Raw genomic sequence first — 18,456 nt, forward strand, 5'->3', positions numbered from 1 at the left:
AAGATGTAGAAAAGCAAAATATGTTATGTTGAACAATGTAACTGTCTCATCCTAAATCACCTTCACCTGCATCCTATTTCACAATGGACTGCTTTTTGAAGCACGTGATCTCAGACAGTGAGGCTCTTCCTGCATTTTAGGAACATGTCATTAAACCATCTCCAAATTTTTTTTACTGTTTCATGATGTAATGGTTATTTATGTGTAGATCTGAGTTAAAATTAGTTTTGTTAATAACAACTAAACTTTTAATTACCAAATCAGCAGCACTAGGTAGAAATGTGCATATCAGATACTTTAAAATATCACAAAACTGTAGTGCTATCTGTGGAATTACAGTGAATGTATTGCAATTATTTCCATCAGCCACTTTGTAAGATACATAACAAAGTTTATTTGTTCATTCCAGAACATATTATCATCTTCATCATAATCAACAATTGCCACCAAGCTCAGGAAATCTTTCCCATCTTAAAGTTAATCTTAAATATATCTCTATAACACTGACATGAGCTGTTTCTTTTTAAAACATAAACAGTAATTGAAAATATAAATCAATATTTTTTGGAAACCTTCATTCTCACCATTTTATCCTAATCCTGATTTAATCCTAGTTTGCAGCCTTGATGTTATGAACTAATTATTTCACATATACATTTGCAGAATCCTATGATGTGCCTTTCACAATATCCATACTGCCACTAAAGAATGCAAAATTTGATCTTGAGAGATCTGCAGAGATGAAATGAATGATGAGAGAAAATGCATGTTAATAAACAAATTTATGATTGTGCAGTGGCAGGTGTGCTAATTCTACATTAAATAAGCATGGGACCAATGAAATAAACAGAACGATAATAAATTATTTTGTACTCCAGGTACTGTCGGGTAGTGGTATAGAAGTAGGTGTGGCCGAGTGGTTAAGGTGATGGACTTGAAATCCATTGGGGTTTCAACGCGAAGGTTCAAATCCTGCCAGCTAAGTCTTGCTTTTCGAGCGTGTCAAAAACAGAGATTATACTTCCTTGACTCCTTTATTTTCTAGGAAACTATACTAGCTATTATATTTCCCATAGTTTGTCTATTAATATAGCAGCTACCAAATAGAAATTGCAACAAGTTTTAAATGACAATCATGAAATGGAAAGCAATTATTTTTCCACAGAAGCTCATCACAAAATCAACGTGCAGGTAGTTGTGGCCGAGTGGTTAAGGCGATGGATTCGAAATCCATTGGGGTTTCCCTGCGCATGTTCAAATCCTATCAGCTACATTTTGCTTTTCAAACTTATTTAAAAACACAATATGCATTTAAGATGTAGAAAAGCAAAATATGTTATGTTGAACAATGTAACTGTCTCATCCTAAATCACCTTCACCTGCATCCTATTTCACAATGGACTGCTTTTTGAAGCACGTGATCTCAGACAGTGAGGCTCTTCCTGCATTTTAGGAACATGTCATTAAACCATCTCCATTTTTTTTTTACTGTTTCATGATGTAATGGTTATTTATGTGTAGATCTGAGTTAAAATTAGTTTTGTTAATAAAAACTAAACTTTTAATTAACAAATCAGCAGCACTTGGAAGAAATGTGCATATCAGATACTTTCAAATATCACAAAACTGTAGTGCTATCTGTGGAATTACAGTGAATGTATTGCAATTATTTCCATCGGCCACTTTTTAAGATACATAACAAAGTTTATTTGTTCATTCCAGAACATATTATCATCTTCATCATAATCAACAATTGCCACCAAGCTCAGGAAATCTTTCCCATCTTAAAGTTAATCTTAAATATATCTCTATAACACTGACATGAGCTGTTTCTTTTTAAAACATAAACAGTAATTGAAAAATTTAAATCAATATTTTTTGGAAACCATCATTCTCACCATTGTATCCTAATCCTGATTTAATCCTAGTTTGCAGCCTTGATGTTATGAACTAATTATTTCACATATACATTTGCATTATCCTATGATATGCCTTTCACAATATCCATACTGCCACTAAAGAATGCAAAATTTGATCTTGAGAGATCTGCAGAGATGAAATGAATGATGAGAGAAAATGCATGTTAATAAACAAATTTATGATTGTGCAGTGGCAGGTGTGCTAATTCTACATTAAATAAGCATGGGACCAATGAAATAAACAGAACGATAATAAATTATTTTGTACTCCAGGTACTGTCTGGTAGTGGTATAGAAGTAGTTGTGGCCGAGTGGTTAAGGCGATGGACTTGAAATCCTTTGGGGTTTCCACGCGCAGGTTCAAATCCTGCCAGCTAAGTCTTGCTTTTCGAACGTGTCAAAAACAGAGATTATACTTCCTTGACTCCTTTATTTTCTAGGAAACTATACTAGCTATTATATTTCCCATAGTTTGTCTATTAATATAGCAGCTACCAAATAGAAATTGCAACAGGTTTTAAATGACAATCATGAAATGGAAAGCAATTATGTTTCCACAGAAGCTCATCACAAAATCAACGTGCAGGTAGTTGTGGCCAAGTGGTTAAGGTGATGGACTTGAAATCAATTGGGGTTTCCCTGCGCAGGTTCAAATCCTGCCAGCTACATTACGTTTTGCTTTTCAAACTTATTTAAAAACACAATATGCATTTAAGATGTAGAAAAGCAAAATATGTTATGTTGAACAATGTAACTGTCTCATCCTAAATCACCTTCACCTGCATCCTCTTTCACAATGGACTGCTTTTTGAAGCACGTGATCTCAGACAGTGCGGCTCTTCCTGCATTTTAGGAACATGTCATTAAACCATCTCCAATTTTTTTTTACTGTTTCATGATGTAATGGTTATTTATGTGTAGATCTGAGTTAAAATTAGTTTTGTTAATAAAAACTAAACTTTTAATTAACAAATCAGCAGCACTAGGAAGAAATGTGCATATCAGATACTTTCAAATATCACAAAACTGTAGTGCTATCTGTGGAATTACAGTGAATGTATTGCAATTATTTCCATCGGCCACTTTTTAAGATACATAACAAAGTTTATTTGTTCATTCCAGAACATATTATCATCTTCATCATAATCAACAATTGCCACCAAGCTCAGGAAATCTTTCCCATCTTAAAGTTAATCTTAAATATATCTCTATAACACTGACATGAGCTGTTTCTTTTTAAAACATAAACAGTAATTGAAAAATTTAAATCAATATTTTTTGGAAACCATCATACTCACCATTGTATCCTAATCCTGATTTAATCCTAGTTTGCAGCCTTGATGTTATGAACTAATTATTTCACATATACATTTGCAGAATCCTATGATGTGCCTTTCACAATATCCATACTGCCACTAAAGAATTCAAAACTTGATCTTGAGAGATCTGCAGAGATGAAATGAATGATGAGAGAAAATGCATGTTAATAAACAAATTTATGATTGTGCAGTGGCAGGTGTGCTAATTCTACATTAAATAAGCATGGGACCAATGAAATAAACAGAACAATAATAAAATATTTTGGACTCCAGGTAATGTCGGGTAGTGGTATAGAAGTAGTTGTGGCCGAGTGGTTAAGGCGATGGACTTGAAATCTTTTGGTGTTTCCCTGAGCAGGTTCAAATCCTGCCAGCTACGTCTTGCTTTTCGAGCATGTCAAAAACAGAGATCATACTTCCTTGACTCCTTTATTTTCTAGGAAACTATACTAGCTATTATATTTCCCATAGTTTGTCTATTAATATAGCAGCTACCAAATAGAAATTGCAACAGGTTTTAAATGACAATCATGAAATGGAAAGCAATTATTTTTCCACAGAAGCTCATCACAAAATCAACGTGCAGGTAGTTGTGGCCGAGTGGTTAAGGCGATGGACTCGAAATCAATTGGGGTTTCCCTGCGCAGGTTCAAATCCTGCCAGCTACATTACGCTTTGCTTTTCAAACTTATTTAAAAACACAATATGCATTTAAGATGTAGAAAAGCAAAATATGTTATGTTGAACAATGTAACTGTCTCATCCTAAATCACCTTCACCTGCATCCTATTTCACAATGGACTGCTTTTGAAGCACGTGATCTCTGACAGTGAGGCTCTTCCTGCATTTTAGGAACATGTCATTAAACCATCTCCATTTTTTTTTTACTGTTTCATGATGTAATGGTTATTTATGTGTAGATCTGAGTTAAAATTAGTTTTGTTAATAACAACTAAACTTTTAATTACCAAATCAGCAGCACTAGGTAGAAATGTGCATATCAGATACTTTAAAATATCACAAAACTGTAGTGCTATCTGTGGAATTACAGTGAATGTATTGCAATTATTTCCATCAGCCACTTTGTAAGATACATAACAAAGTTTATTTGTTCATTCCAGAACATATTATCATCTTCATCATAATCAACAATTGCCACCAAGCTCAGGAAATCTTTCCCATCTTAAAGTTAATCTTAAATATATCTCTATAACACTGACATGAGCTGTTTCTTTTTAAAACATAAACAGTAATTGAAAAATTTAAATCAATATTTTTTGGAAACCATCATACTCACCATTGTATCCTAATCCTGATTTAATCCTAGTTTGCAGCCTTGATGTTATGAACTAATTATTTCACATATACATTTGCAGAATCCTATGATGTGCCTTTCACAATATCCATACTGCCACTAAAGAATTCAAAACTTGATCTTGAGAGATCTGCAGAGATGAAATGAATGATGAGAGAAAATGCATGTTAATAAACAAATTTATGATTGTGCAGTGGCAGGTGTGCTAATTCTACATTAAATAAGCATGGGACCAATGAAATAAACAGAACAATAATAAAATATTTTGGACTCCAGGTAATGTCGGGTAGTGGTATAGAAGTAGTTGTGGCTGAGTGGTTAAGGCGATGGACTTGAAATCTTTTGGTGTTTCCCCGCGCAGGTTCAAATCCTGCCAGCTACGTCTTGCTTTTCGAGCATGTCAAAAACAGAGATCATACTTCCTTGACTCCTTTATTTTCTAGGAAACTATACTAGCTATTATATTTCCCATAGTTTGTCTATTAATATAGCAGCTACCAAATAGAAATTGCAACAGGTTTTAAATGACAATCATGAAATGGAAAGCAATTATTTTTCCACAGAAGCTCATCACAAAATCAACGTGCAGGTAGTTGTGGCCGAGTGGTTAAGGCGATGGACTCGAAATCAATTGGGGTTTCCCTGCGCAGGTTCAAATCCTGCCAGCTACATTACGCTTTGCTTTTCAAACTTATTTAAAAACACAATATGCATTTAAGATGTAGAAAAGCAAAATATGTTATGTTGAACAATGTAACTGTCTCATCCTAAATCACCTTCACCTGCATCCTATTTCACAATGGACTGCTTTTTGAAGCACGTGATCTCAGACAGTGAGGCTCTTCCTGCATTTTAGGAACATGTCATTAAACCATCTCCAAATTTTTTTTACTGTTTCATGATGTAATGGTTATTTATGTGTAGATCTGAGTTAAAATTAGTTTTGTTAATAACAACTAAACTTTTAATTACCAAATCAGCAGCACTAGGTAGAAATGTGCATATCAGATACTTTAAAATATCACAAAACTGTAGTGCTATCTGTGGAATTACAGTGAATGTATTGCAATTATTTCCATCAGCCACTTTGTAAGATACATAACAAAGTTTATTTGTTCATTCCAGAACATATTATCATCTTCATCATAATCAACAATTGCCACCAAGCTCAGGAAATCTTTCCCATCTTAAAGTTAATCTTAAATATATCTCTATAACACTGACATGAGCTGTTTCTTTTTAAAACATAAACAGTAATTGAAAATATAAATCAATATTTTTTGGAAACCTTCATTCTCACCATTTTATCCTAATCCTGATTTAATCCTAGTTTGCAGCCTTGATGTTATGAACTAATTATTTCACATATACATTTGCAGAATCCTATGATGTGCCTTTCACAATATCCATACTGCCACTAAAGAATGCAAAATTTGATCTTGAGAGATCTGCAGAGATGAAATGAATGATGAGAGAAAATGCATGTTAATAAACAAATTTATGATTGTGCAGTGGCAGGTGTGCTAATTCTACATTAAATAAGCATGGGACCAATGAAATAAACAGAACGATAATAAATTATTTTGTACTCCAGGTACTGTCGGGTAGTGGTATAGAAGTAGGTGTGGCCGAGTGGTTAAGGTGATGGACTTGAAATCCATTGGGGTTTCAACGCGAAGGTTCAAATCCTGCCAGCTAAGTCTTGCTTTTCGAGCGTGTCAAAAACAGAGATTATACTTCCTTGACTCCTTTATTTTCTAGGAAACTATACTAGCTATTATATTTCCCATAGTTTGTCTATTAATATAGCAGCTACCAAATAGAAATTGCAACAAGTTTTAAATGACAATCATGAAATGGAAAGCAATTATTTTTCCACAGAAGCTCATCACAAAATCAATGTGCAGGTAGTTGTGGCCGAGTGGTTAAGGCGATGGATTCGAAATCCATTGGGGTTTCCCTGCGCATGTTCAAATCCTATCAGCTACATTTTGCTTTTCAAACTTATTTAAAAACACAATATGCATTTAAGATGTAGAAAAGCAAAATATGTTATGTTGAACAATGTAACTGTCTCATCCTAAATCACCTTCACCTGCATCCTATTTCACAATGGACTGCTTTTTGAAGCACGTGATCTCAGACAGTGAGGCTCTTCCTGCATTTTAGGAACATGTCATTAAACCATCTCCATTTTTTTTTTACTGTTTCATGATGTAATGGTTATTTATGTGTAGATCTGAGTTAAAATTAGTTTTGTTAATAAAAACTAAACTTTTAATTAACAAATCAGCAGCACTTGGAAGAAATGTGCATATCAGATACTTTCAAATATCACAAAACTGTAGTGCTATCTGTGGAATTACAGTGAATGTATTGCAATTATTTCCATCGGCCACTTTTTAAGATACATAACAAAGTTTATTTGTTCATTCCAGAACATATTATCATCTTCATCATAATCAACAATTGCCACCAAGCTCAGGAAATCTTTCCCATCTTAAAGTTAATCTTAAATATATCTCTATAACACTGACATGAGCTGTTTCTTTTTAAAACATAAACAGTAATTGAAAAATTTAAATCAATATTTTTTGGAAACCATCATTCTCACCATTGTATCCTAATCCTGATTTAATCCTAGTTTGCAGCCTTGATGTTATGAACTAATTATTTCACATATACATTTGCATTATCCTATGATATGCCTTTCACAATATCCATACTGCCACTAAAGAATGCAAAATTTGATCTTGAGAGATCTGCAGAGATGAAATGAATGATGAGAGAAAATGCATGTTAATAAACAAATTTATGATTGTGCAGTGGCAGGTGTGCTAATTCTACATTAAATAAGCATGGGACCAATGAAATAAACAGAACGATAATAAATTATTTTGTACTCCAGGTACTGTCTGGTAGTGGTATAGAAGTAGTTGTGGCCGAGTGGTTAAGGCGATGGACTTGAAATCCTTTGGGGTTTCCACGCGCAGGTTCAAATCCTGCCAGCTAAGTCTTGCTTTTCGAACGTGTCAAAAACAGAGATTATACTTCCTTGACTCCTTTATTTTCTAGGAAACTATACTAGCTATTATATTTCCCATAGTTTGTCTATTAATATAGCAGCTACCAAATAGAAATTGCAACAGGTTTTAAATGACAATCATGAAATGGAAAGCAATTATGTTTCCACAGAAGCTCATCACAAAATCAACGTGCAGGTAGTTGTGGCCAAGTGGTTAAGGTGATGGACTTGAAATCAATTGGGGTTTCCCTGCGCAGGTTCAAATCCTGCCAGCTACATTACGTTTTGCTTTTCAAACTTATTTAAAAACACAATATGCATTTAAGATGTAGAAAAGCAAAATATGTTATGTTGAACAATGTAACTGTCTCATCCTAAATCACCTTCACCTGCATCCTCTTTCACAATGGACTGCTTTTTGAAGCACGTGATCTCAGACAGTGAGGCTCTTCCTGCATTTTAGGAACATGTCATTAAACCATCTCCAATTTTTTTTTACTGTTTCATGATGTAATGGTTATTTATGTGTAGATCTGAGTTAAAATTAGTTTTGTTAATAAAAACTAAACTTTTAATTAACAAATCAGCAGCACTAGGAAGAAATGTGCATATCAGATACTTTCAAATATCACAAAACTGTAGTGCTATCTGTGGAATTACAGTGAATGTATTGCAATTATTTCCATCGGCCACTTTTTAAGATACATAACAAAGTTTATTTGTTCATTCCAGAACATATTATCATCTTCATCATAATCAACAATTGCCACCAAGCTCAGGAAATCTTTCCCATCTTAAAGTTAATCTTAAATATATCTCTATAACACTGACATGAGCTGTTTCTTTTTAAAACATAAACAGTAATTGAAAAATTTAAATCAATATTTTTTGGAAACCATCATACTCACCATTGTATCCTAATCCTGATTTAATCCTAGTTTGCAGCCTTGATGTTATGAACTAATTATTTCACATATACATTTGCAGAATCCTATGATGTGCCTTTCACAATATCCATACTGCCACTAAAGAATTCAAAACTTGATCTTGAGAGATCTGCAGAGATGAAATGAATGATGAGAGAAAATGCATGTTAATAAACAAATTTATGATTGTGCAGTGGCAGGTGTGCTAATTCTACATTAAATAAGCATGGGACCAATGAAATAAACAGAACAATAATAAAATATTTTGGACTCCAGGTAATGTCGGGTAGTGGTATAGAAGTAGTTGTGGCCGAGTGGTTAAGGCGATGGACTTGAAATCTTTTGGTGTTTCCCTGAGCAGGTTCAAATCCTGCCAGCTACGTCTTGCTTTTCGAGCATGTCAAAAACAGAGATCATACTTCCTTGACTCCTTTATTTTCTAGGAAACTATACTAGCTATTATATTTCCCATAGTTTGTCTATTAATATAGCAGCTACCAAATAGAAATTGCAACAGGTTTTAAATGACAATCATGAAATGGAAAGCAATTATTTTTCCACAGAAGCTCATCACAAAATCAACGTGCAGGTAGTTGTGGCCGAGTGGTTAAGGCGATGGACTCGAAATCAATTGGGGTTTCCCTGCGCAGGTTCAAATCCTGCCAGCTACATTACGCTTTGCTTTTCAAACTTATTTAAAAACACAATATGCATTTAAGATGTAGAAAAGCAAAATATGTTATGTTGAACAATGTAACTGTCTCATCCTAAATCACCTTCACCTGCATCCTATTTCACAATGGACTGCTTTTGAAGCACGTGATCTCTGACAGTGAGGCTCTTCCTGCATTTTAGGAACATGTCATTAAACCATCTCCATTTTTTTTTTACTGTTTCATGATGTAATGGTTATTTATGTGTAGATCTGAGTTAAAATTAGTTTTGTTAATAACAACTAAACTTTTAATTACCAAATCAGCAGCACTAGGTAGAAATGTGCATATCAGATACTTTAAAATATCACAAAACTGTAGTGCTATCTGTGGAATTACAGTGAATGTATTGCAATTATTTCCATCAGCCACTTTGTAAGATACATAACAAAGTTTATTTGTTCATTCCAGAACATATTATCATCTTCATCATAATCAACAATTGCCACCAAGCTCAGGAAATCTTTCCCATCTTAAAGTTAATCTTAAATATATCTCTATAACACTGACATGAGCTGTTTCTTTTTAAAACATAAACAGTAATTGAAAAATTTAAATCAATATTTTTTGGAAACCATCATACTCACCATTGTATCCTAATCCTGATTTAATCCTAGTTTGCAGCCTTGATGTTATGAACTAATTATTTCACATATACATTTGCAGAATCCTATGATGTGCCTTTCACAATATCCATACTGCCACTAAAGAATTCAAAACTTGATCTTGAGAGATCTGCAGAGATGAAATGAATGATGAGAGAAAATGCATGTTAATAAACAAATTTATGATTGTGCAGTGGCAGGTGTGCTAATTCTACATTAAATAAGCATGGGACCAATGAAATAAACAGAACAATAATAAAATATTTTGGACTCCAGGTAATGTCGGGTAGTGGTATAGAAGTAGTTGTGGCTGAGTGGTTAAGGCGATGGACTTGAAATCTTTTGGTGTTTCCCCGCGCAGGTTCAAATCCTGCCAGCTACGTCTTGCTTTTCGAGCATGTCAAAAACAGAGATCATACTTCCTTGACTCCTTTATTTTCTAGGAAACTATACTAGCTATTATATTTCCCATAGTTTGTCTATTAATATAGCAGCTACCAAATAGAAATTGCAACAGGTTTTAAATGACAATCATGAAATGGAAAGCAATTATTTTTCCACAGAAGCTCATCACAAAATCAACGTGCAGGTAGTTGTGGCCGAGTGGTTAAGGCGATGGACTCGAAATCAATTGGGGTTTCCCTGCGCAGGTTCAAATCCTGCCAGCTACATTACGCTTTGCTTTTCAAACTTATTTAAAAACACAATATGCATTTAAGATGTAGAAAAGCAAAATATGTTATGTTGAACAATGTAACTGTCTCATCCTAAATCACCTTCACCTGCATCCTATTTCACAATGGACTGCTTTTTGAAGCACGTGATCTCAGACAGTGAGGCTCTTCCTGCATTTTAGGAACATGTCATTAAACCATCTCCAAATTTTTTTTACTGTTTCATGATGTAATGGTTATTTATGTGTAGATCTGAGTTAAAATTAGTTTTGTTAATAACAACTAAACTTTTAATTACCAAATCAGCAGCACTAGGTAGAAATGTGCATATCAGATACTTTAAAATATCACAAAACTGTAGTGCTATCTGTGGAATTACAGTGAATGTATTGCAATTATTTCCATCAGCCACTTTGTAAGATACATAACAAAGTTTATTTGTTCATTCCAGAACATATTATCATCTTCATCATAATCAACAATTGCCACCAAGCTCAGGAAATCTTTCCCATCTTAAAGTTAATCTTAAATATATCTCTATAACACTGACATGAGCTGTTTCTTTTTAAAACATAAACAGTAATTGAAAATATAAATCAATATTTTTTGGAAACCTTCATTCTCACCATTTTATCCTAATCCTGATTTAATCCTAGTTTGCAGCCTTGATGTTATGAACTAATTATTTCACATATACATTTGCAGAATCCTATGATGTGCCTTTCACAATATCCATACTGCCACTAAAGAATGCAAAATTTGATCTTGAGAGATCTGCAGAGATGAAATGAATGATGAGAGAAAATGCATGTTAATAAACAAATTTATGATTGTGCAGTGGCAGGTGTGCTAATTCTACATTAAATAAGCATGGGACCAATGAAATAAACAGAACGATAATAAATTATTTTGTACTCCAGGTACTGTCGGGTAGTGGTATAGAAGTAGGTGTGGCCGAGTGGTTAAGGTGATGGACTTGAAATCCATTGGGGTTTCAACGCGAAGGTTCAAATCCTGCCAGCTAAGTCTTGCTTTTCGAGCGTGTCAAAAACAGAGATTATACTTCCTTGACTCCTTTATTTTCTAGGAAACTATACTAGCTATTATATTTCCCATAGTTTGTCTATTAATATAGCAGCTACCAAATAGAAATTGCAACAGGTTTTAAATGACAATCATGAAATGGAAAGCAATTATTTTTCCACAGAAGCTCATCACAAAATCAACGTGCAGGTAGTTGTGGCCGAGTGGTTAAGGCGATGGATTCGAAATCCATTGGGGTTTCCCTGCGCATGTTCAAATCCTATCAGCTACATTTTGCTTTTCAAACTTATTTAAAAACACAATATGCATTTAAGATGTAGAAAAGCAAAATATGTTATGTTGAACAATGTAACTGTCTCATCCTAAATCACCTTCACCTGCATCCTCTTTCACAATGGACTGCTTTTTGAAGCACGTGATCTCAGACAGTGAGGCTCTTCCTGCATTTTAGGAACATGTCATTAAACCATCTCCAAATTTTTTTTACTGTTTCATGATGTAATGGTTATTTATGTGTAGATCTGAGTTAAAATTAGTTTTGTTAATAACAACTAAACTTTTAATTAACAAATCAGCAGCACTAGGTAGAAATGTGCATATCAGATACTTTCAAATATCACAAAACTGTAGTGCTATCTGTGGAATTACAGTGAATGTATTGTAATTATTTCCATCAGCCACATTGTAAGATACATAACAAAGTTTATTTGTTCATTCCAGAACATATTATCATCTTCATCATAATCAACAATTGCCACCAAGCTCAGGAAATCTTTCCCATCTTAAAGTTAATCTTAAATATATCTCTATAACACTGACATGAGTTGTTTCTTTTTAAAACATAAACAGTAATTGAAAAATTAAAATCAATATTTTTTGGAAACCATCATACTCACCATTGTATCCTAATCCTGATTTAATCCTAGTTTGCAGCCTTGATGTTATGAACTAATTATTTCACATATACATTTGCAGAATCCTATGATGTGCCTTTCACAATATCCATACTGCCACTAAAGAATGCAAAATTTGATCTTGAGAGATCTGCAGAGATGAACTGAATGATGAGAGAAAATGCATGTTAATAAACAAATTTATGATTGTGCAGTGGCAGGTGTGCTAATTCTACATTAAATAAGCATGGGACCAATGAAATAAACAGAACGATAATAAATTATTTTGTACTCCAGGTAATGTCAGGTAGTGGTATAGAAGTAGTTGTGGCCGAGTGGTTAAGGCGATGCACTTGAAATCCATTGGGGTTTCAACGCGAAGGTTCAAATCCTGCCAGCTAAGTCTTGCTTTTCGAGCATGTCAAAAACAGAGATTATACTTCCTTGACTCCTTTATTTTCTAGGAAACTATACTAGCTATTATATTTCCCATAGTTTGTCTATTAATATAGCAGCTACCAAATAGAAATTGCAACAGGTTTTAAATGACAATCATGAAATGGAAAGCAATTATTTTTCCACAGAAGCTCATCACAAAATCAACGTGCAGGTAGTTGTGGCCGAGTGGTTAAGGTGATGGACTTGAAATCAATTGGGGTTTCCCTGCGCAGGTTCAAATCCTGCCAGCTACATTACGTTTTGCTTTTCAAACTTATTTAAAAACACAATATGCATTTAAGATGTAGAAAAGCAAAATATGTTATGTTGAACAATGTAACTGTCTCATCCTAAATCACCTTCACCTGCATCCTCTTTCACAATGGACTGCTTTTTGAAGCACGTGATCTCAGACAGTGCGGCTCTTCCTGCATTTTAGGAACATGTCATTAAACCATCTCCAATTTTTTTTTACTGTTTCATGATGTAATGGTTATTTATGTGTAGATCTGAGTTAAAATTAGGTTTGTTAATAAAAACTAAACTTTTAATTAACAAATCAGCAGCACTAGGAAGAAATGTGCATATCAGATACTTTCAAATATCACAAAACTGTAGTGCTATCTGTGGAATTACAGTGAATGTATTGCAATTATTTCCATCGGCCACTTTTTAAGATACATAACAAAGTTTATTTGTTCATTCCAGAACATATTATCATCTTCATCATAATCAACAATTGCCACCAAGCTCAGGAAATCTTTCCCATCTTAAAGTTAATCTTAAATATATCTCTATAACACTGACATGAGCTGTTTCTTTTTAAAACATAAACAGTAATTGAAAAATTTAAATCAATATTTTTTGGAAACCATCATACTCACCATTGTATCCTAATCCTGATTTAATCCTAGTTTGCAGCCTTGATGTTATGAACTAATTATTTCACATATACATTTGCAGAATCCAATGATGTGCCTTTCACAATATCCATACTGCCACTAAAGAATTCAAAACTTGATCTTGAGAGATCTGCAGAGATGAAATGAATGATGAGAGAAAATGCATGTTAATAAACAAATTTATGATTGTGCAGTGGCAGGTGTGCTAATTCTACATTAAATAAGCATGGGACCAATGAAATAAACAGAACAATAATAAAATATTTTGGACTCCAGGTAATGTCGGGTAGTGGTATAGAAGTAGTTGTGGCCGAGTGGTTAAGGCGATGGACTTGAAGTCTTTTGGTGTTTCCCCGCGCAGGTTCAAATCCTGCCAGCTACGTCTTGCTTTTCGAGCATGTCAAAAACAGAGATCATACTTCCTTGACTCCTTTATTTTCTAGGAAACTATACTAGCTATTATATTTCCCATAGTTTGTCTATTAATATAGCAGCTACCAAATAGAAATTGCAACAGGTTTTAAATGACAATCATGAAATGGAAAGCAATTATTTTTCCACAGAAGCTCATCACAAAATCAACGTGCAGGTAGTTGTGGCTGAGTGGTTAAGGCGATGGACTCGAAATCAATTGGGGTTTCCCTGCGCAGGTTCAAATCCTGCCAGCTACATTACGCTTTGCTTTTCAAACTTCTTTAAAAACACAATATGCATTTAAGATGTAGAAAAGCAAAATATGTTATGTTGAACAATGTAACTGTCTCATCCTAAATCACCTTCACCTGCATCCTATTTCACAATGGACTGCTTTTGAAGCACGTGATCTCTGACAGTGAGGCTCTTCCTGCATTTTAGGAACATGTCATTAAACCATCTCAATTTTTTTTTTACTGTTTCATGATGTAATGGTTATTTATGTGTAGATCTGAGTTAAAATTAGTTTTGTTAATAACAACTAAACTTTTAATTACCAAATCAGCAGCACTAGGTAGAAATGTGCATATCAGATACTTTAAAATATCACAAAACTGTAGTGCTATCTGTGGAATTACAGTGAATGTATTGCAATTATTTCCATCAGCCACTTTGTAAGATACATAACAAAGTTTATTTGTTCATTCCAGAACATATTATCATCTTCATCATAATCAACAATTGCCACCAAGCTCAGGAAATCTTTCCCATCTTAAAGTTAATCTTAAATATATCTCTATAACACTGACATGAGCTGTTTCTTTTTAAAACATAAACAGTAATTGAAAAATTTAAATCAATATTTTTTGGAAACCATCATACTCACCATTGTATCCTAATCCTGATTTAATCCTAGTTTGCAGCCTTGATGTTATGAACTAATTATTTCACATATACATTTGCAGAATCCTATGATGTGCCTTTCACAATATCCATACTGCCACTAAAGAATTCAAAACTTGATCTTGAGAGATCTGCAGAGATGAAATGAATGATGAGAGAAAATGCATGTTAATAAACAAATTTATGATTGTGCAGTGGCAGGTGTGCTAATTCTACATTAAATAAGCATGGGACCAATGAAATAAACAGAACAATAATAAAATATTTTGGACTCCAGGTAATGTCGGGTAGTGGTATAGAAGTAGTTGTGGCTGAGTGGTTAAGGCGATGGACTTGAAATCTTTTGGTGTTTCCCCGCGCAGGTTCAAATCCTGCCAGCAACGTCTTGCTTTTCGAGCATGTCAAAAACAGAGATCATACTTCCTTGACTCCTTTATTTTCTAGGAAACTATACTAGCTATTATATTTCCCATAGTTTGTCTATTAATATAGCAGCTACCAAATAGAAATTGCAACAGGTTTTAAATGACAATCATGAAATGGAAAGCAATTATTTTTCCACAGAAGCTCATCACAAAATCAACGTGCAGGTAGTTGTGGCCGAGTGGTTAAGGCGATGGACTCGAAATCAATTGGGGTTTCCCTGCGCAGGTTCAAATCCTGCCAGCTACATTACGCTTTGCTTTTCAAACTTCTTTAAAAACACAATATGCATTTAAGATGTAGAAAAGCAAAATATGTTATGTTGAACAATGTAACTGTCTCATCCTAAATCACCTTCACCTGCATCCTATTTCACAATGGACTGCTTTTGAAGCACGTGATCTCTGACAGTGAGGCTCTTCCTGCATTTTAGGAACATGTCATTAAACCATCTCCATTTTTTTTTTACTGTTTCATGATGTAATGGTTATTTATGTGTAGATCTGAGTTAAAATTAGTTTTGTTAATAACAACTAAACTTTTAATTACCAAATCAGCAGCACTAGGTAGAAATGTGCATATCAGATACTTTAAAATATCACAAAACTGTAGTGCTATCTGTGGAATTACAGTGAATGTATTGCAATTATTTCCATCAGCCACTTTGTAAGATACATAACAAAGTTTATTTGTTCATTCCAGAACATATTATCATCTTCATCATAATCAACAATTGCCACCAAGCTCAGGAAATCTTTCCCATCTTAAAGTTAATCTTAAATATATCTCTATAACACTGACATGAGCTGTTTCTTTTTAAAACATAAACAGTAATTGAAAAATTTAAATCAATATTTTTTGGAAACCATCATACTCACCATTGTATCCTAATCCTGATTTAATCCTAGTTTGCAGCCTTGATGTTATGAACTAATTATTTCACATATACATTTGCAGAATCCTATGATGTGCCTTTCACAATATCCATACTGCCACTAAAGAATTCAAAACTTGATCTTGAGAGATCTGCAGAGATGAAATGAATGATGAGAGAAAATGCATGTTAATAAACAAATTTATGATTGTGCAGTGCAGGTGTGCTAATTCTACATTAAATAAGCATGGGACCAATGAAATAAACAGAACAATAATAAAATATTTTGGACTCCAGGTAATGTCGGGTAGTGGTATAGAAGTAGTTGTGGCCGAGTGGTTAAGGCGATGGACTTGAAATCTTTTGGTGTTTCCCCGCGCAGGTTCAAATCCTGCCAGCTACGTCTTGCTTTTCGAGCATGTCAAAAACAGAGATCATACTTCCTTGACTCCTTTATTTTCTAGGAAACTATACTAGCTATTATATTTCCCATAGTTTGTCTATTAATATAGCAGCTACCAAATAGAAATTGCAACAGGTTTTAAATGACAATCATGAAATGGAAAGCAATTATTTTTCCACAGAAGCTCATCACAAAATCAACGTGCAGGTAGTTGTGGCCGAGTGGTTAAGGCGATGGACTCGAAATCAATTGGGGTTTCCCTGCGCAGGTTCAAATCCTGCCAGCTACATTGCGCTTTGCTTTTCAAACTTATTTAAAAACACAATATGCATTTAAGATGTAGAAAAGCAAAATATGTTATGTTGAACAATGTAACTGTCTCATCCTAAATCACCTTCACCTGCATCCTATTTCACAATGGACTGCTTTTGAAGCACGTGATCTCTGACAGTGAGGCTCTTCCTGCATTTTAGGAACATGTCATTAAACCATCTCCATTTTTTTTTTACTGTTTCATGATGTAATGGTTATTTATGTGTAGATCTGAGTTAAAATTAGTTTTGTTAATAACAACTAAACTTTTAATTACCAAATCAGCAGCACTAGGTAGAAATGTGCATATCAGATACTTTAAAATATCACAAAACTGTAGTGCTATCTGTGGAATTACAGTGAATGTATTGCAATTATTTCCATCAGCCACTTTGTAAGATACATAACAAAGTTTATTTGTTCATTCCAGAACATATTATCATCTTCATCATAATCAACAATTGCCACCAAGCTCAGGAAATCTTTCCCATCTTAAAGTTAATCTTAAATATATCTCTATAACACTGACATGAGCTGTTTCTTTTTAAAACATAAACAGTAATTGAAAAATTAAAATCAATATTTTTTGGAAACCTTCATTCTCACCATTTTATCTAATCCTGATTTAATCCTAGTTTGCAGCCTTGATGTTATGAACTAATTATTTCACATATACATTTGCAGAATCCTATGATGTGCCTTTCACAATATCCATACTGCCACTAAAGAATGCAAAATTTGATCTTGAGAGATCTGCAGAGATGAAATGAATGATGAGAGAAAATGCATGTTAATAAACAAATTTATGATTGTGCAGTGGCAGGTGTGCTAATTCTACATTAAATAAGCATGGGACCAATGAAATAAACAGAATGATAATAAATTATTTTGTACTCCAGGTACTGTCTGGTAGTGGTATAGAAGTAGTTGTGGCCGAGTGGTTAAGGCGATGGACTTGAAATCCATTGGGGTTTCAACGCGAAGGTTCAAATCCTGCCAGCTAAGTCTTGCTTTTCGAGCGTGTCAAAAACAGAGATTATACTTCCTTGACTCCTTTATTTTCTAGGAAACTATACTAGCTATTATATTTCCCATAGTTTGTCTATTAATATAGCAGCTACCAAATAGAAATTGCAACAGGTTTTAAATGACAATCATGAAATGGAAAGCAATTATTTTTCCACAGAAGCTCATCACAAAATCAACGTGCAGGTAGTTGTGGCCGAGTGGTTAAGGCGATGGATTCGAAATCCATTGGGGTTTCCCCGCTCATGTTCAAATCCTGTCAGCTACATTTTGCTTTTCAAACTTATTTAAAAACACAATATGCATTTAAGATGTAGAAAAGCAAAAT

At 33.9% G+C, this 18,456-nt stretch overlaps 24 non-coding genes across 24 annotated transcripts; all 24 read left to right on the forward strand.

Annotated features, from left to right (window-relative positions):
- The first annotated feature begins 1,191 nt into the window (after positions 1-1,191).
- On the forward strand, positions 1,192-1,273 carry TRNAS-CGA (transfer RNA serine (anticodon CGA)). The gene has a single exon. It is a non-coding gene; the product is annotated as a tRNA-Ser (tRNA).
- Positions 1,274-2,216: 943 nt separating this feature from the next.
- Positions 2,217-2,298, forward strand: TRNAS-UGA (transfer RNA serine (anticodon UGA)). Its single transcript has one exon. It is a non-coding gene; the product is annotated as a tRNA-Ser (tRNA).
- A 207-nt stretch (positions 2,299-2,505) lies between these two features.
- TRNAS-UGA (transfer RNA serine (anticodon UGA)) lies at positions 2,506-2,587 on the forward strand. The gene has a single exon. It is a non-coding gene; the product is annotated as a tRNA-Ser (tRNA).
- Positions 2,588-3,535: 948 nt separating this feature from the next.
- TRNAS-UGA (transfer RNA serine (anticodon UGA)) lies at positions 3,536-3,617 on the forward strand. Its single transcript has one exon. It is a non-coding gene; the product is annotated as a tRNA-Ser (tRNA).
- Positions 3,618-3,824: 207 nt separating this feature from the next.
- On the forward strand, positions 3,825-3,906 carry TRNAS-CGA (transfer RNA serine (anticodon CGA)). The gene has a single exon. It is a non-coding gene; the product is annotated as a tRNA-Ser (tRNA).
- A 947-nt stretch (positions 3,907-4,853) lies between these two features.
- TRNAS-UGA (transfer RNA serine (anticodon UGA)) lies at positions 4,854-4,935 on the forward strand. Its single transcript has one exon. It is a non-coding gene; the product is annotated as a tRNA-Ser (tRNA).
- A 207-nt stretch (positions 4,936-5,142) lies between these two features.
- On the forward strand, positions 5,143-5,224 carry TRNAS-CGA (transfer RNA serine (anticodon CGA)). Its single transcript has one exon. It is a non-coding gene; the product is annotated as a tRNA-Ser (tRNA).
- Positions 5,225-6,460: 1,236 nt separating this feature from the next.
- On the forward strand, positions 6,461-6,542 carry TRNAS-CGA (transfer RNA serine (anticodon CGA)). The gene has a single exon. It is a non-coding gene; the product is annotated as a tRNA-Ser (tRNA).
- Positions 6,543-7,485: 943 nt separating this feature from the next.
- On the forward strand, positions 7,486-7,567 carry TRNAS-UGA (transfer RNA serine (anticodon UGA)). Its single transcript has one exon. It is a non-coding gene; the product is annotated as a tRNA-Ser (tRNA).
- Positions 7,568-7,774: 207 nt separating this feature from the next.
- Positions 7,775-7,856, forward strand: TRNAS-UGA (transfer RNA serine (anticodon UGA)). The gene has a single exon. It is a non-coding gene; the product is annotated as a tRNA-Ser (tRNA).
- A 948-nt stretch (positions 7,857-8,804) lies between these two features.
- On the forward strand, positions 8,805-8,886 carry TRNAS-UGA (transfer RNA serine (anticodon UGA)). The gene has a single exon. It is a non-coding gene; the product is annotated as a tRNA-Ser (tRNA).
- A 207-nt stretch (positions 8,887-9,093) lies between these two features.
- On the forward strand, positions 9,094-9,175 carry TRNAS-CGA (transfer RNA serine (anticodon CGA)). Its single transcript has one exon. It is a non-coding gene; the product is annotated as a tRNA-Ser (tRNA).
- Positions 9,176-10,122: 947 nt separating this feature from the next.
- On the forward strand, positions 10,123-10,204 carry TRNAS-UGA (transfer RNA serine (anticodon UGA)). Its single transcript has one exon. It is a non-coding gene; the product is annotated as a tRNA-Ser (tRNA).
- A 207-nt stretch (positions 10,205-10,411) lies between these two features.
- Positions 10,412-10,493, forward strand: TRNAS-CGA (transfer RNA serine (anticodon CGA)). Its single transcript has one exon. It is a non-coding gene; the product is annotated as a tRNA-Ser (tRNA).
- Positions 10,494-11,729: 1,236 nt separating this feature from the next.
- On the forward strand, positions 11,730-11,811 carry TRNAS-CGA (transfer RNA serine (anticodon CGA)). The gene has a single exon. It is a non-coding gene; the product is annotated as a tRNA-Ser (tRNA).
- Positions 11,812-13,043: 1,232 nt separating this feature from the next.
- Positions 13,044-13,125, forward strand: TRNAS-UGA (transfer RNA serine (anticodon UGA)). Its single transcript has one exon. It is a non-coding gene; the product is annotated as a tRNA-Ser (tRNA).
- A 948-nt stretch (positions 13,126-14,073) lies between these two features.
- TRNAS-UGA (transfer RNA serine (anticodon UGA)) lies at positions 14,074-14,155 on the forward strand. The gene has a single exon. It is a non-coding gene; the product is annotated as a tRNA-Ser (tRNA).
- Positions 14,156-14,362: 207 nt separating this feature from the next.
- Positions 14,363-14,444, forward strand: TRNAS-CGA (transfer RNA serine (anticodon CGA)). The gene has a single exon. It is a non-coding gene; the product is annotated as a tRNA-Ser (tRNA).
- A 950-nt stretch (positions 14,445-15,394) lies between these two features.
- Positions 15,395-15,473, forward strand: TRNAS-UGA (transfer RNA serine (anticodon UGA)). Its single transcript has one exon. It is a non-coding gene; the product is annotated as a tRNA-Ser (tRNA).
- Positions 15,474-15,680: 207 nt separating this feature from the next.
- TRNAS-CGA (transfer RNA serine (anticodon CGA)) lies at positions 15,681-15,762 on the forward strand. The gene has a single exon. It is a non-coding gene; the product is annotated as a tRNA-Ser (tRNA).
- Positions 15,763-16,708: 946 nt separating this feature from the next.
- TRNAS-UGA (transfer RNA serine (anticodon UGA)) lies at positions 16,709-16,790 on the forward strand. Its single transcript has one exon. It is a non-coding gene; the product is annotated as a tRNA-Ser (tRNA).
- Positions 16,791-16,997: 207 nt separating this feature from the next.
- TRNAS-CGA (transfer RNA serine (anticodon CGA)) lies at positions 16,998-17,079 on the forward strand. Its single transcript has one exon. It is a non-coding gene; the product is annotated as a tRNA-Ser (tRNA).
- Positions 17,080-18,025: 946 nt separating this feature from the next.
- TRNAS-UGA (transfer RNA serine (anticodon UGA)) lies at positions 18,026-18,107 on the forward strand. Its single transcript has one exon. It is a non-coding gene; the product is annotated as a tRNA-Ser (tRNA).
- Positions 18,108-18,314: 207 nt separating this feature from the next.
- TRNAS-CGA (transfer RNA serine (anticodon CGA)) lies at positions 18,315-18,396 on the forward strand. Its single transcript has one exon. It is a non-coding gene; the product is annotated as a tRNA-Ser (tRNA).
- Positions 18,397-18,456: the final 60 nt, after the last annotated feature.

The sequence above is a fragment of the Taudactylus pleione genome, unplaced genomic scaffold (assembly GCF_031769625.1).
Source record: "Taudactylus pleione unplaced genomic scaffold, aTauple2 ptg000085l, whole genome shotgun sequence".
In the NCBI taxonomy this organism is placed as follows: domain Eukaryota; kingdom Metazoa; phylum Chordata; class Amphibia; order Anura; family Myobatrachidae; genus Taudactylus; species Taudactylus pleione.